The sequence below is a fragment of the Rhinatrema bivittatum genome, chromosome 4, assembly GCF_901001135.1.
Source record: "Rhinatrema bivittatum chromosome 4, aRhiBiv1.1, whole genome shotgun sequence".
Taxonomy (NCBI): Eukaryota; Metazoa; Chordata; class Amphibia; order Gymnophiona; family Rhinatrematidae; genus Rhinatrema; species Rhinatrema bivittatum.
The window spans coordinates 288,072,370-288,087,417 of NC_042618.1; the positions used below are offsets into that span (position 1 = coordinate 288,072,370).

At 47.8% G+C, this 15,048-nt stretch overlaps 1 protein-coding gene across 2 annotated transcripts in view; it reads right to left on the reverse strand.

Annotated features, from left to right (window-relative positions):
- INTS13 (integrator complex subunit 13) overlaps nt 1–15,048 on the reverse strand; it is a 560,030-nt gene that overhangs the window by 247,268 nt on the left and 297,714 nt on the right. The window lies entirely within an intron of this gene.

Below are 15,048 nucleotides of genomic sequence, written 5' to 3' on the forward strand. Positions count from 1 at the left end.
TCCAAAGAATGATTAAACTTGTAACAGGTGTTCTCCATAGACAGTAGGACACATCAGCCACACAAGTGGGGGATGTCATCTGATGGCACTTGCACAGACATGCTCTCGCATGTGCATGAATTTGTGTTCAATATCTGAACTTCAACTCTAATGAGAGGAAAGTGATGTGTGTGGCTGATGTGTCCTGCTGTCTATGCAGAAAACCCATTACAGGTAAGAAATTTTGCTTTCTCTGTGAACAAGCAGGACAAAATTCAGCCACACAAGCTGGGACTCCCAAGCTAAGGGTTATATGAAATAGTTTTTAGTTTTCTTATAAGGAATATGCAACCCATTAGAAAACAGAAGGTAGGAAAGTTGAAGCTACTATTTGAAGAGGGGTTTAAGTACTGCTTGACCGAAGGCACTAACTGGGGGAGTCTTGTTCCAGGCAATATTTGACAAAGGTATGAACAGAGGACCTAGCTACTTTGCAGGTGTCTTGGATGGAAGCTGAGCAGGGAAAAGCTACTGAAGTTGCAGTTATTAAAATCTGATGAGCTTTGAATACATTAGGAAGGTCTATGCCTGCATCCTTATAAAAGAAGGAAATACAGCCCAACAACTAAGAATAAAGTGTCTGCTTTTCATTGGATGGCTGTGTTTGTTTGAATCATGTCATATGAATAATTAAGTTTTCCTGGGACATGTTGTTTTTCCAAGTAAAAGTGTATAGCCCTTGTTCTCGTTTATTGACATGAGATGTCAGGAAAAAACAAGGACGGACTATAGATTGATTCAATGGAATTAAGAACATAAGAACATAAGAAAATGCCATACTGGGTCAGACCAAGGGTCCATCAAGCCCAGCATCCTGTTTCCAACAGTGGCCAATCCAGGCCATAAGAACCTGGCAAGTACCCAAAAACTAAGTCTATTCCATGTAACCATTGCTAATGGCAGTGGCTATTCTCTAAGTGAACTTAATAGCAGGTAATGGACTTCTCCTCCAAGAACTTATCCAATCCTTTTTTAAACACAGCTATACTAACTGCACTAACCACATCCTCTGACAACAAATTCCAGAGTTTAATTGTGCGTTGAGTAAAAAAGAACTTTCTCCGATTAGTTTTAAATGTGCCCCATGCTAACTTCATGGAGTGTCCCCTAGTCCTTCTACTATCCGAAAGAGTAAATAACCAATTCACATCTACCCGTTCTAGACCTCTCATGATTTTAAACACCTCTATCATATCCCCCCTCAGTCGTCTCTTCTCCAAGCTGAAAAGTCCTAACCTCTTTAGTCTTTCCTCATAGGGGAGTTGTTCCATTCCCCTTATCATTTTGGTAGCCCTTCTCTGTACCTTCTCCATCGCAATTATATCTTTTTTGAGATGCGGCGACCAGAATTGTACACAGTATTCAAGGTGCGGTCTCACCATGGAGCGATACAGAGGCATTATGACATTTTCCGTTTTATTCATCATTCCTTTTCTAATAATTCCCAACATTCTGTTTGCTTTTTTGACTGCCGCAGCACACTGAACCGACGATTTCAATGTGTTATCCACTATGACACCTAGATCTCTTTCTTGGGTTGTAGCACCTAATATGGAACCCAACATCGTGTAATTATAGCATGGGTTATTTTTCCCTATATGCATCACCTTGCACTTATCCACATTAAATTTCATCTGCCATTTGGATGCCCAATTTTCCAGTCTCACAAGGTCTTCCTGCAATTTATCACAATCTGCTTGTGATTTAACTACTCTGCACAATTTTGTGTCATCTGCAAATTTGATTATCTCACTCGTCGTATTTCTTTCCAGATCATTTACAAATATATTGAACAGTAAGGGTCCCAATACAGATCCCTGAGGCACTCCACTGTCCACTCCCTTCCACTGAGAAAATTGCCCATTGAGAGACAACCTTCATCAGAAATTTCTGGCAAGTTCTCAGTACTCTGTTTTTTAATATTTGAGCATATGGAGGGTCTATTACAAGTTTCCAGAGGGTCTATTAGAAGTTTCCAGAGTTCACTTACTCTATGAGCCAAAATAACTACTATGAAAAAAAGAACCTTCCAGGTTAGAAATTTGATGTGATTATATGCCAAAGACTCAAACAATCAATCCTGAGAAGACTAGGTTTAAGTCCCATTCAGTTGGAGGATCTTTTATAGGAGAGTGAAGATGGATGAGTCCTTTTATATATTTTATCATCATTGGAAGGCAGGACATTGGAAGACCTTCAGAAGGGTGGTGATATGCCGCAGTAGCACTTAGATGCACTCTGATCAAATTTGACTTTCAGTTCTGACTTAGATAGATGGAAAAGGTATTGCAAAAATGTGGAGGTTTTGCAGTGAAAGGGATTTTGGTCTTGGGATTATACTAGAAATAATTTCTTCCATTTGAAACTGTAGGAAAGTCTAGCAGTACTCCAAGGGAACGTTTAGAAGTACTCCAAGGGAACGTCTAGAAGTACTCCAAGGGAACGTCTAGCAGTATCTCCAAGGGAAGAAGCATATATCCTCTAAGATTTTGCACTCAGCATCCATGATTCCAGTGCTACAGAGCAAAGGTTAGAATGAAGAAGAAACCTATTGTATTGAGTTAGAAGATATGAAAAGATTGCAAAGAGGATGTGAGCATATAAGAACCTCCTCAGAACACCTTAAAGGACTGTCCAAGGCTATCTGTTCTGTTCCTCCTTAAGTCCCAACCCAACAGGAGATTCTGGGCTAGGCTGGATCCCGGCAGCCTAGGATAAAAGGGGCCCAAAGGGATGAATAGACCCCAGCAGGGCCCAAAGGGATGAATAGACCCCAGCAGAAGGACAGAAGCCTTAAGAAAGTGAACATAACTAAACTGTAATTTGTAATTGCCTCATTTGTTTTGTTGAACTACATTTTTGCTTTGTTTCTTTTTACCAGTAAAGAAGTATATAAATATTTTTTCCAGAGTCCAGCTGGATTCTGGCTAGACCTGACTGCTCGGTACCACAGGGGGATTGTGTGAGCTACTGCTAGTCTTGGAAGCCAAGGAAATCAAGCTTGGCGTGGCCAGAAAGGGTTTATTAGAATAATTTTTGCCCTTGCCTTGTCACAACTTGAGGACTATTTTGGCAATTAGCAAAGTAAGGGAAAACGTATTCATTAGGTCTTCCATCCAAGAGATTGCAAATGCATCGAATGACATGGCATTGGGATCAATTCTCTTCAAATAATACAGAGGAAGTTTGTGAATGAAAGGAGCCACAAAGAGATCCATTAGAGGAAGTCCCCATTGTTGGAAAATATTTTAAAGAATCTTAAGGTGGTGAGACCACTCATGACGAAGGTGACAAGTCAGGATCTGCTACAATGTTGGCTTTTCCTGGAATATATATGGTGTAGAGTTGTTCATTTCTCTCTATTGCCCAAGTTCATATTGCTCAAGAGCCTGTTCTTCCTTGTTTGTTTATATAATATTGTTACAGTATTGTCTGTACCTAAAGTACTTTAACCTGTACGCAGGGTTTGAAAGCTACAAGTACTTTGAAAACTTTTTAATTTCTAGAATATTTATGCAAAGCTTTTGTTCCTTTTGGACCATATGCATTGAGAACAAAATGTGCCTAGGTGTATTCCTCAGGCTTTATTTGATGCATTCGGCATTAAAGTTTCTTGAATCTGTGGGAAGGAGAAGAAAAGTCCTATTAGGAGATTGGGTGGGTGAGTCCACCAATGTTGAGAGTTGCAAAGAGAGAGAATTGGCATCCTGCATGAGAGTGGTTAGGAATGTTGGTTCCAATGACATTTTAAATGCCACTGTTTTATTTTCAGGTGCAGCCACATAAAAGGAGTCATATGGAACATGGATGCCATGTGATCGAATAGTTCTTCGAATCTTCTAGTTGGCACTGATTTCAGGTTGCAAAATGAACGTATAGTTTCAGTAGTTTGTATTTTCATAGAAAAGGAAGGAAGGCTTTTCTGGCCTGAGTATCCAACCATGCTCCTATGTAATAAGATGGAATGAGGACAGTTGAGGACAAATTCTAGTGAGAGAAGAGTGCAAACTGTATGAGCTGTGGAGATTTTGGCTTCTTGTAAGGATCTGCTTGAAATGAGCCAATCATCTTACAGGTAGATTTTAAAAGCATTGCTCATGCAAAAAAGGCCCCATACATGCATATGTGGGCTGTGCGCGAGCAATGTTGAGATTACTTACCTGATAATCTCCTTTTCCTTAGTGTATGCAGATGGACTCAAAACAAGTGGGTATAGTGTGATCGTGCTAGCAGTTGGAGACGGATCTGACGTCAGCACGGGTACATATACCCCCACAGGAAGTGCAGCAATTCAGTAATCTTCCTTGCAAAAGCTGTAGGGGACCGATTGATTAAATGAACAGGATTACCCTGACCGATTGATAGTAGCTGGAGACCGCCAGTGTTCTCAACCGGAAGGCATTGACACCCGGCAGGGTGGATGCCCTATTATAAGAAAAACATGGCTTACCATGAGTCGGTGAATCCCCATGTATACCGGCAGCCGGGCGGGATGCTGAGTCCATCTGCATACACTAAGGAAAAGGAGATTATCAGGTAAGTAATCTCAACATTTCCTAGCGAGTAGCAGATGGACTCAAAACAAGTGGGATGTACAAAAGCTACTCCCGGACTGGGCGGGAGGCTGCCCGAGGTCCGTTCAGGATTGCCCTCACAAATGCTGTGTCCTCCCTGGCCTGGACGTCCAGACGATAGAACCTGGAGAAGGTATGGAGGGAGGACCACGTTGCCGCTTTACATATCTCTGCAGGCGACAGTATCCTAGTTTCTGCCCAAGAGGCTGCTTGCGCTCTGGAATAGTGAGCCTTGACCCGTAGAGGCGGTGGTTTCCCTGCTTCTACTTAGGCTGCCTTGATAACTTCTTTGATCCAGCAGGGGATGGTTGCCCGTGAGGCCGCTTCCCCTTGCTTCTTCCCCCTGTGAAGGACGAACAGTTGGTCCGTCTTTCGTACTGCTTCCGACATTTCCAGGTATCTAGACAGTAGCCTGCCGATGTCGAGATGGCGTTGTATTCAACCTTCTTCAGACTTCTTCAAACCTTCCGTGGTAGGCAAGGATATGGTTTGGTTGAGGTGGAAGTGTGAGACCACTTTGGGTAAGAAGGAAGGAACCGTGCGAAGATGGATAGCCTCTGGAGTGATTCTGAGAAACGGATCACGGCAGGACAGTGCTTGTAGCTCTGAGATGCGGCGTGCTGAGCATACAGCCAGCAGGAATACCATCTTCAAGGTTAACAAACGGAGGGACAGGCCTCGAAGGGGTCTGAAGGTGTGTCCCGCTAGAAACTCCAAAACTAGGTTGAGGTTCCACAGGGGTACTGGCCACTTCAGAGGCGGGCGAATGTGTTTGACTCCCTTTCAGGAAACGTGAAACGTCTGGGTGTGTGGCGATGCTGTTGCCGTCACTCCGGGGACCGTAGCAGGATAGCGCTGCTACTTGTACCTTGATGGAATTGAGGGACAGACCCTTCTGAAGTCCATCTTGTAGGAAATCCAAAATGATAGGGATCTTTGCGGCATGTGGATTGGTGCTGTGAGTTTCGCACCAGGCTTCAAATACTCTCCAGATCCTTATATATGTCAGTGATGTGGAGAACTTGCGTGCTCGGAGGAGTGTATCTATCACCGGCCCCGAGTATCCTCTTTTCTTCAGTCGAGCCCTCTCAATGGCCAGACTGTAAGAGAGAATTGAGCTGGATCCTCGTGGAGGATGGAACCTTGCCGCAGCAGGTCCCTGTGTGGGGGCAGGGGAAATGGAGTCCCTGCCAGTAATCTTCTCATGTCTGCGTACCAGGGTCTTCTTGGCCAGTCCGGGGCCACTAGAAGAACCAGGCCTCTGTGCCGTTGAATCTTGTGTACGATGGCGCCCAGCATGGGCCATGGAGGAAAGGTATATAGCAGGATCCCCGGCGGCCATGGCTGTACCAGGGCATCGATCCCCTGGGATAGCGGATCCCGCCTGCGGCTGAAATATCTGGCTACTTGAGCGTTGGACCTGTCTGCTAGTAGGTCCATGCCCGGCATCCCCCACCGATCCACAATCATCTGGAAAGCTGTGGGCGACAGCTGCCATTCCCCTGGATTTAGGCTTTCTCTGCTGAGGAAGTCTGCCGTGGTGTTGTCCTTCCCGGCGATGTGAACGGCGGAGATGTCCTGGAGATTTGCTTCCACCCAAGTCATCAGGGGGGCTATTTCTAGGGATACCTATTGGCTTCTGGTTCCACCCTGTCGGTTGATGTATTCCACCATGGTGGCATTGTCTGACATCACTCTGACCGCTCTGTTGCGGAGTCTGTGGGCAAATCGCAGGCACGCTAGCCTGACTGCCCGTGCCTCCAGTCTGTTGATGTTCCACCCAGACTCTTCTCTGTTCCACCGCCCTTGGGCGGTTAGCTCTTCGCAGTGTGCTCCCCATCCGTTCAGGCTGGCATCTGTAGTGAGCAGGATCCAGGTTGGAGAGGACATTCTTGACCCCCGGCTCATGTGGCCGGGCTACAACCACCACCGTATCTGATTCCGCACTCTGGCTGGTAGAGGTAGGTGTGTGGTGTAGTTCTGTGATCGTGGGCTCCACCGAGATAGGAGGGCGCATTGTAATGGTCTCATATGAGCCCGCGCCCATGGTATCACCTCCAGAGTGGATGCCATAAGGCCGAGGACCTGTAAGTAATCCCAAGCCTTGGGCCGAGTGGCGCTCAGCAGGGCTTGCAGATGATCCCGGAGCTTTGATCTCCTCTTGGAGGTCAAACTGACCTTGTCTTCCTGGGTGTCGAATCGGACTCTTAGGTATTCCAGCGACTGAGAAGGCTGTAGGGAACTCTTGTTCAGGTTTACTACCCATCCTAGGCTTTCCAGAAAAGATATAACTCTGTTGGTTGCCTGGTGGCTCTCCTCCGGGGACTTTGCCCTGATCAGCCAATCGTCCAGGTAGGGATGGACGAGAATTCCTTCCTTCCGGAGGGACGCCGCCACTACTACTATGACCTTGGTAAAGGTTCACGGTGCGGTGGCTAATCCGAAGGGTAAAGCTCGGAACTGGAAGTGTTGATTCAGGACTTGGAAGCGTAAATAGCGCTGGTGATCCCGATGAATTGGGATATGCAAGTAGGCTTCCGACAGATCTAGGGAAGTGAGAAATTCCCCTGGCTGTACTGAATTTTTGACAGACCGCAGAGTTTCCATGCGAAAGCTGGGGACTCGTAGGTGTCGGATGACAGACTTGAGGTCCAGGACGGGCCTGAAAGTGCCCTCCTTCTTGGGCACTATGAAATAAATGGAATAATGCCCAGAATGTATCTCCCCTGTAGGCACTGGGATTATGGCCTTTAGGGACAGGAGCCTTTGCAAGGTAACTTCTAGTGCCGCCCTCTTGAGGGGTGAACAAGGAGATTCCACAAACTTGTCCGGTGGGAGACGAAGAAAGTCCAGGTAGTACCCTTCTCGGATGATGGCGAGGACCCACTGGTCCGAGGTAATCTCGACCCACCTGTGGTAGAAGAGGGTTAGCCTGCCCCCTATGGCTGCTACCCCCGGATGGGTCGGCTGATTGTCATTGTGGGGTGCGGCCGGGACCCGAACCCGCGCCGGTTCCCCTCTTGTTGCGCTTAGTCCGAAAAGAACTGATTCCTGGCCTGTGGATGAGGTGCTTGGTAGCGAGTCCTGTATGGGTTGAAGCGCTGCGAGTTTCTACCTCTGGATGGTCTGGGAAACGGGCGCTGGCTCCTCCTTGGCCTGTCTTCTGGTAGATGGGGTAATGGAGAAGCACCCCATTTATTGGCCAGTTTCTGAAGGTCGCTGCCGAACAGGAGGGATCATATAAAGGGCATTTTCGTGAGACGTGTCTTGGAAGAGGAGTCGGCCGACCAATTACGTAGCCAGAGCTGCCTCCTGGCTGCCACTGCGGATGATACTCCCTTGGCTGCCGTACGGACCAGATCGGAGGCTGCGTCAGTGAGAAACGAGAGAGCTGATTCCATCTCTTCTCCCGGGGTGTTGTTCCTAGCCTGTGATAAACAGGAACGCGTCACCACGGTGCAGCAGGTCGCAATTCGTAGGGACATGGCTGCCACCTCAAAGGCTTGTTTCAAAATGGCGTCCATGCACCGGTCATGTGTATCCTTGAGGGCCGTCCCCCCTTCCAACGGAATAGTGGTGCGCTTCACAATTGCGCTTACTATGGCGTCTACCTGAGGGCACGCCAGCATTTCCTTAGCTGCCGGGTCTAAGGGGTACATGCCAGCCAAGGCCCGACCCCCTTTTAATGAGGCCTCTGGCGCATTCCATTCCAGATCGATTAGCTGCTGTGCTGCTTGTAGGAGGGGAAAATGGTGAGTCATTTGACGCAGGCCCTCTAACAGGGGGTTCATTCTCAGTTTCCCTGGGGTGTCATGGCCCGGAAGGGCCAGTTCCGACAGGCATTGAGAAATCAGGCCTGGAAGATCTCTTTCAGAAAGAAGCGCCTCATGGTTCGGTATGGTTCGATCCCCGAGGGAAATTCTCCCTCCTCGGGGGGCCCTTCATCTTCCTCAGGGCAATCTGAATCCCCATAAGCGGGGCTTCCGGGTGGCGAACGGCCATGCCTAGGCCTTGAGGGTCCAGGGGCCAGGTCATCCGGTACATATGGACCCGTTCGGGGCGCAGCCTGCATTGAGACAAAGGCATGAATCCCCTTAAATAATTCCACCCAGGAAAGTGAGGCTGAATCTGGCCATAGGGGCGCACCAGGTCTCTCGGGTTCCCTGGCAGCTCCCCGCTGCCTGCTAGGTCCGGGGTGTTCCCCGAGGAACTGGCAAGTACGCTGGGTTGCGACCGGTGCTGGCTTGGAGCTCCCAAGGCCTCTTCACATTGGGCACATAGGGAGTCTGCTTCCTCGCTCTGTGTGGCTCTGAGGTTGCATGCAGAGGAGAGGCTTATGCCTGATACTGGAGGTGCCGGCTCCGCTGACGCATGGGCTCTCTTACGCTCCATCTCGTCTATTAACCCAGCTAGAGCCTGCGCTTTGTAATATGCGCGAAAGATGTGCGCCGAACAACGTGCGCCTATCCACTGGTGCCTATGAATGGGCGCTTATTATGAACGGGCGCTTATCAACGTGCGCGTATCAAAGTGCGCCTACCAAACGGGCGCTTATTATGAACGGGCGCCTGTCGACATGTGCTTATTATGAATGTGCGCGTCAACGTGCGCCTATCGACGTGCGCTTATTATGAATGTGCGCGTATCAACGTGCGCCTATCGACGTGCGCCTATCGACGTGCGCCTATCAACGTGCGCCTATCAACGTGCGCCTATCAACGTGCGCGTAGCAACGTGCGCGTAGCAACGTGCGCTTAGCAACTTGTGCGTATCAACGTGCGCCTATCAACGTGCGTCTCTCAACGTGCGCTTAGCAACTGGCACCTATGCGCTTAGCGGCGGGCGCCTAACAGTATGCGCTGAGCAACTGGCGACTAATAGTATGCGCTTAGAAACATGCGCCTATCAACGTGTGCTTATTGCAAACCAAACCAGGCGAATGGCGACCTCTGTGGCGGGCTGCCACGAAGGCAGACTCTGCTACTCCTCGGTTCCTCGGAGACCAACAAGTAAAGATGTACGTCTTACCTTGTCTTCGGCGCTTCCCGGCTACAACCCGGGCGGTCTCCGGCTGTGGGGGGAGAGGGTGATTACCGTCACCGCCGTGCTCGAGGAGGTGCACCCGCTGCCTCTAGGCCGCGCCCGAACTCGTCTCGCTCGGGGGCCAAGTCCACGCCGGGACTGAGGCTGCCTCTAGGTCGCGCCCGAGCCCTTCTCACTCGGGGGCTAAATCCCTGCCGCGAACCGGCCACCGGACCGAGGCACTCACCTCCGAGGGACCACGGAAATGACCTCGGAAAACTCAACTGGGGGAGTGACCGAATGGTAGCACCGCAGGAGTGCGGGGCTCGTCTTCAGGTAGGTTTCTGTTAAGAATTTAGAATTTGGAAAAAGAAACGCTCAGCGAGCGTGTGGTAGCTCCAAACTGCTTTGGAGACGGAAATTACTGAATTGCTGCACTTCCTGCGGGGGTATATGTACCTGTGCTGACGTCAGATCCGTCTCCAACTGCTGGCACGAGCACACTATACCCACTTGTTTTGAGTCCATCTGCTACACGCTAGGAAACGCGAATTTTAAGAAGCCAGGAAGTACACGTGTACATACTTGTATGTGCGTCAAAAAGAAGGACGCAGAAAAGGGATGGGGCATGGGCATTCTGGGGCGGGGCCAAGACTTACATGTGTAACCCCGAATTTTGCAATGACTGATCATGGCGCACATTGCCATGTTAACTGTGTAACTTTACTGTTGGTCCAGATGAGGAGCAAGTCTGGAGATTTTGAGCCAGAGGGGTCCTGAACACTTGGGGGGGGGGGGGGGGGGGGGAGGAAAGAGAGAGAGAGGGACTCTGTTAGAGAGACAATATGAGACTTTATCTCCCACTGTAAGATGGGCACTTTCAACTCAGGGTGGGGGTTTTTTTTTGGGGGGGGGGGCGGTGTTACATTGATCTGCCTAGGGTGCAAGAGTCTGCAGAACCTTGTAACACCGCCCCCCCCCCCAAAACCCACCCTGAGTTGAAAGTGCCCCTCTTACAGTGGGAGATATAGTGTCATATTGTCTCTTTAACAGTCCCTCCCTCTCTCTTGCTTCCCACCTCTCCCTGCTCATGGTCACTTGTGTGAGCATGTTATTAAAATATATGCGTAAAGGCTGCACACATACATGCAGCAGGAATATTTTAAATGATGTGTGTGTACTTGCATGCATGATACAAAATTTAGATTATCTTTGCTCGTGTGCCAATACATGCGTTTATGGGCGCACATGGGCTCCTTTTAAAATTTACCTGTCAGTATGCAAATACGCAAACATTGTTCTTTCTTATATGAACTGCTATCACTGTTAGATGTTTCATCAAGACTTTCAGAGCTGTTGAAAGGCCAAATGGAGAGGACATCATATTAGTAATGGTTGTTTTCTATTGTGAATCCGAGATATTTCCTGTGGTTTGAATGGATGAAAATATGTATATATGCTTCTGAGGTCTAAAGTTGTCAACCAATCATTTCTAGAAGGAGAAGGGTGGTGGCTAAAAGCACTCTATGAACTTCTCTCACAGTAGCATATTGAATGATGGCAGATAAAGACCAAAATGTTCCATTCAGTCTGCCCAGCAATTTTATCTTTTTTTTAGTTTAGTTTTAGCATAGTAGCAATTGCCACTCCATGCAGGCCACCTCTAAGCCTTCTGTTAATGGTAGCAGCAACTGTTGCTCCAAGTAAGCCATAGTTAAGCCTCTGCTAAGGATAGTAGCAACTGCCACTCTATGCAGGCCACCCCCAAGCCTTAAATGAAAACTGTAGCAGTTACAGAAAATGAGAAATTACTACTTACCTGATAATTTCCTTTTCTTTAGGACAGTCAAATGAAACCAGAACAAGTGGGTTATCCATTCCTACCAGCAGATGGAGATGGAGTAAACTGACATCACAGTATATACACCCCTGCAGTTACAACAGCCTGTCAGTACTCTCTTCAAAAGCATCTGTGGACATACTAGCAAAAACTTTGATGAAAAACAGGTAACGATTGCAATACTCAGGCAAAAGCCAACACTGAGCTCAGACAAGAATGTAATAACGCTAGTCTATGGACTAGAGTAACACTTACCAGTAAGACCTGTAACACGTTGGCACACAAAAGGATCATTATGCAATTATACGGCAGCCAAGAGAGGGAAGCTGGATTCATCTGACTGTTCTAAAGAAAAGGAAATTATCAGGTAAGTAGTAATTTCTCATTTCTTAGCATCCAGTAAGTTGAATCCAGAACAAGTGGGATGTACCACAGCTTTTCCCAAATAGGGCGGGGGGCTGCCTTCGGTCCAGTCAAAACCATACATGCAAAAGCTGCATCCTCCCAGGCTTGCACATCCAGACAATAATACCTGGAAAGGTGTGTACGGAGGACCACTTGCAGCTTGGAAAATGTAGACAGGAGACAATTTAACTTCTGCCCATGACACTGCCTGAGCTCGAGGGAAATGGGCCCAAACACAACTAGGTAACTGCTTCCCAGCATCCATGTATGCGGTTGTGACTCTCTCCTAAACCCAGCGAGCTATTGTAGCCTGCAAGACTGGCTCTTTCTGCCCATGGAGGACAAATAGGCGATGTATCTTATGCAAAGTCCCAGTGACCTCCAGATATGTGACAATATGCCGCTTGACATCCAAGAGCTGCAACAGATGAGATTCTTCTGAATCTCTCTCTCCTTGACCAGAGATGGAAGGGAGACAGACTGGTTCAACTGAAACTCAGGGATCACTTTCGATAGAAAGAGAAATGGCTCCTAGCCTGCAACTTGGAAACCCTACGCGCAGAACAATTTGCCACTCGGAACACGGTTGTCAAGGTTAGAAACTGCAAGGTCACAGTACACAGCGTTCGAAACATAGGACCTACCAAAAAATCCAAAAACAAATTGAGACTCCATAGGTGCACCAGAAGCGCAAAGGAGGACGAAGATATTCTACTCCTTTCAAAAAACGGATCACACAGAATGAGCCGACAAGGATCCACCAATGACTGGAACACAGAAACAGGCAAGAGCAGTTACTTGAACCCTTAAGGAATAAAGGGACAAGCCTTTATTCAAGTCATTCAGCAAAAATTCCAAAATGAATGGTATCTTGACCGAACAAGGAAGAGTACCGCGATCCTCAGACAAGGCCTCAAACACTCTCCGCACATAGACCAAGGAAGTGGAGAACTTTCCAGCTCTTAGCAAGGCAGAGATCACTGCTGCAGAGTATCTACATTTCAGCAAGCGAGCCCCGTCAAGGGCCATACCGTAAAACAAAATCGAGTCGGATCTTCATGAAAGACAGGCCCCTGCTGCAACAGGTTCCTGTGCGCCGGAAGTTGAAGAGGCGAATCCACCAGGATCCTCTGTAGATCTGCATGCCACGGTCTCCTGGGCCAATCTGGAGCAATCATAAGCACCATCCCTCTATGGTAGTCGATCCTTTGAATCAATCTGCCCAACATGGGCCATGGAGGAAACGCATACAGCAACTTGTCTTCCGGCCACTCTTGCAATAAGGCATTGATCCCCAATGACCTCAGATCTCTTCTGAAGAAGTGTAAAACTTACACAGTGCACAAAGTTGCCAACAGGTCCAGGAATGGGAGACCTCAGTGATCCCGAATTAGCTGAAACTCCTCATCTGACAACGCCCACTCTCCTGGGTCCAGACTCTCCCTGCTGAGAAAGTCTGCTCTTACGTTGTCTTAGCCTGCGATGTGCGAGGATAAGATCATCTGGAGATGCACCTGTGCCCATTCCATAAGATGATCTATTTCCTGTGACACTTGCTGGCTCTTGGTACCTCCCTGCCGATTAATTTAAGCCACAATCGTTGCATTGTACGAAATTATATGGACCGAGTGATCATGCAGCCTGTCGCCAAACTGTAAACATGCCAACAGGACCACCTTGGCCTCCAGGCGATTGACATTCCAGAGAGACTCTCTGCACTCCAGTGTCCTTGCACTGTCAGCTCCTGACAATGAGCTCCACAACCAAGAACACTCGCATCCATTGTCAGGACTAGCCAGTTTGGAGGGGTTAGTGAAACTCCCTTCAGTAGATGATCTGCCTGCAGTCACCTCTGCAGCTGGGCTTAGACCTGCATCGGCAGGTGGAGCCGAATCAAACAGTCCTAAGACTGCAGATTCCACAGAGACAGTAGGAAGCACTAAAGAACATAAGAACATAAGATATGCCATACTGGGTCAGACCAAGGGTCCATCAAGCCCAATACCCTGTTTCCAACAGTGGCCAATCCAAGTCATAAGTTCCTGGCAAGTACCCAAACATTAAATAAATCACAAGCTACTAATGCTTATTAATTAATAGAAGTTTATTAATTTTTCCTCTAGGAACTTATCCAAACCTTTTTTAAACCCAGTTACTCTAACTGCTGTAATTACATCCTCTGGCAATGAATTCCAGAGCTCAGCTATGCACGGAGTGAAAAATAATTTTCTTCAATTTGTTTTAAATGAGCTACTGCTAACTTCACTGGCCAGTTTTTCCAACTCGCAACCAAACAAAAGCAAGCCGTTAAGGGGCAATTTGGTGAGTTAGCTTTGGAGATCACATCAGCCAACCAATTTATCAACCATAACTGATACCTGGCCGCTATTGAAACCATCCCTCTGGCTGAAATGCGGACCGAATCACAGTCCACCTCTGCTAAGAAGGCAGCAGCTGGTTTCACAATTGCCCTATAGTTTACCCTAGAGTCATCAACCTCCTGGGAGAAAAGCAAATAAAAGCGAGCCACCAAGGAACAACAAGAAGCAATCTGCAAGGTAATTGCCACTGCTTCAAATGCTAACTTAAGGATAGTCACAATCTTTTTAGCATGAGCTTCTCCTTCCACATGAATAGTGATCCGCTTGGAGACTGCACACACAAGTACATTTCCACTTAGGGAAAAACATAAGCGCTCTCTTACCTCTGGATCCAGAGGGTACAGGCCTTCCAAAAATCAACCCCCTTTGAAAATAGCTTCTGGGGCGCCCCACTCAAGAAATTAATTCTTGAATGGCCTCCATCACAGGGAAAAAACAAGAGGCTTTATGCAAGGAAACCAAAATGGGATTTCTCTTTGGCTCAGACACTGAATCTGCCACAGTAACTCCAAGCAATTTTCAATCTCTGGGAAATCAGAGCTGGCAGTTCATCTTTATGAAAGAACCACAACATAGTTCCATATAATTCTAATCCAGGGGAACTTCACCTTCCTCAAGAGAGGCAGGATCAATGTCATCATCTGTGCCATCCGGATCTCCATCCAGAGGACCCGCTGCCGCTCCAGAAGTACTCTGGCGCCCAACAAAAAGTCCAGGCAAGTTTTTCCCCCCACGCCTCTGCTCTAGGAGCATGGGACAGGGCAGAGGACTGTGCCTGAAGAAAGGA